Genomic DNA, 2,477 nt, shown 5'->3' on the forward strand with positions numbered 1-2,477 from the left:
CTAAATTTTTTACAGGGTAGTGAATACAGCATTATTATAAATGGGCATTCTGAATATAATATGGTCTACATACTTGAAATAATCACAGACTCTTTCACTATTCTCCGGTAAGGATTGTTATTGTCTATCTAGTACTATTCAATATAAGGTTGGAAAAATACTTTAACGAATAACTGATTTTTAAAAGAGAAAATATATTTGTCATAAATACAGGGCTTGACAGTGGTTGCTTGTTGAGAAACTAAGATTTTCTTAATATTCTGTCCTAGAATTTTGGTTGGCGTGCTCTCTGTTCACATTGCCCAATGGCAATGTTAGTTTTTCACTCCTATAAAATTTTTTTTAGCTCTGCTGCAGTTTCTTCCAATTATCAGAGGCTCCATTGCCATTATCTTTTACTTGACTGAAGCTTATTCACCTAACAATGCAAATGCTTCAGAATTGCATCATATCTCTTATACCTAACCTCTACTTCTTTTCTTCATTTTCATGTCTTTTTTTTTCTTCTTCAAGAAAATAATTTGTTTCAGTGATAGATTCTTGTACAGCTATAATCTCATTCTTTAGCTTTGAAATGTTTTCCTAAATTTGCGTTACTCTGTTTCCTCCTGGATTCTGGGGGTCTTGCCTAAGTTCCTCTTTCATTGTCTTCAGTTTGTTTTTGTTTTTGTTTTTGTTTTGTCTTTTTCATTTTTTTTCGGTACCGGGGATCGAACTCACGACCACCTGCTTGCAAGGCAGGTACTTATGCCGTTGAGCTAAATCCCCAGGCCCTGTCTTCAGTTTTTTAATAAGATCTCATTTTTCATAAAGTTCAGTCATGATCATTTTCTTTCTATTTTCCCCAAACTATGTTTATGTGCCTTTATTTTCACATAATATGCATTATAATTTTTCATCTATTCACCAAAATCTTGGGCTATTGCTATATCAAATTTAAGCTTTATATTTTCTATGAGAAGGGACTTGCTTTGAATTTCCAGGCTTCCCATTAAGTTCGGAATTCTCAGTGACAGCCTCTTGCTGATAAATTTGCCTCTGTTTCTTTAGTTTCTGCAGAGAATGCTGCTACTTGTTTTTCAAGTTCCTAAAGCTCATTCTGTAAATGGAACAGAGCTTTTTTGGTTTTTTTCTATTTCTGATGTTTGTGATTGTTGTTGCTTTGCAACGTGCTCTACAGCATCAGCTAATGAAGGGTTTTTGGGGGGGTGTGGGGGGCTGGTACCAGAGATTGAACTCAGGACCTCACGCTTGCCAGGCAGGCACTTATGTTGCTGTGCTAAATCCCCAACCAATGAAGATATTTCTTGTTTATACATGGCATCCCCTTTCCAATTACTAGGCCGCCTCCTCCCTGCGGGACCGTCTGGCTCTGGCCCTCCACATCTCTGGCAGCTTCTTCTCTTCCTGTGAAGGGGAGGAGTGAAGGGGAAGGATAGGGAGAGGGGTGGGGGGACAAGTCCCCACATGAGGAACTACTGAGACAGCCACAGGTGCACAGCCTAGAGCTCTTGCCTAGCACGTGCAAGCCTGGATCTGATCCACAGAATCACAAAAAATATAATCATCATCATCATCATAATCATAAGACACCAACTAGAATATAGTCAGGGTGTCCATGTGGTCACTCCCCTGCTCTCTCAATCTGGCCATTTCTGCACCTGTTCTCAGCACCCTGTTTCAAAAAGAATCCTCCCCTGGATGGTGACAGGTCCTCTCTGGCCCAGAATACTTCATCCTGTCCCATGTTACCTGGGAGGCAGGAAGGGTTTTGGGTACCAGCTGTGGTGCAGACTGAACCCATTGCCACGCACGGACACACAGGCCTGGCAACCCAGGACTGGTGGATGGGAGGAGGGCTTTCTCCTGGCTCCCCCAGCCCACCCATCCTGATCCTCACTCAGGTATTTCTGGGCTCTCTGGGACAGTAGGGGGAGGTGTTGAGGGTGGGTAGATAAGAATAGGACCTGCCTTTCTACCCTGCTGCTGTCAGCAGTCCACACTTTGATTCCAGGGTTATCTGACTTTAAATTCACATCCCCTTCATTATCACACCCTCTCCAACCCTGCAACCTCCGGCTTCTCACTGTTAACACCATAAAATCGGAACTTTACCCTGTTTGCCTTCTCCCCTACCCCCATTTTTGTCGCCTCTCTTAACTTTTAAGTCTCTGTCTGAGGCTTGGCTACTAACCAAGGCTGCTTCCAGTGAGTTTGCCCCAGACCCCTATGCTCCACACCGCCAGCTCAAGGCTCAGTGACGCATCTCTTCACCCTGCAGCCTTCCCCATAACTGCCACACAGCAGCGCTCCCTTTTCAGTCACCTCAAGATTGAGATGGTTACTTTAGCATTCTGGAAGCCTTGCCCCACAGTTGGCTGGGACCCAACGTGGCTCTGACCCTCCTAGCTTGCTGTGTGAGGTATCAAGTATTTCAATGAACACTACTGGTGTACGATGTGCCTGCTGTACCTTCC

At 43.6% G+C, this 2,477-nt stretch overlaps 1 pseudogene; it reads right to left on the reverse strand.

Annotated features, from left to right (window-relative positions):
• Nucleotides 1-328: 328 nt before the first annotated feature.
• LOC100728731 (coiled-coil domain-containing protein 122-like) lies at nucleotides 329-2,142 on the reverse strand (annotated as a pseudogene).
• Nucleotides 2,143-2,477: the final 335 nt, after the last annotated feature.

This window comes from Cavia porcellus, unplaced genomic scaffold (assembly GCF_034190915.1).
Source record: "Cavia porcellus strain 051 isolate PalLab524CR breed Dunkin Hartley unplaced genomic scaffold, mCavPor4.1 scaffold_8, whole genome shotgun sequence".
In the NCBI taxonomy this organism is placed as follows: domain Eukaryota; kingdom Metazoa; phylum Chordata; class Mammalia; order Rodentia; family Caviidae; genus Cavia; species Cavia porcellus.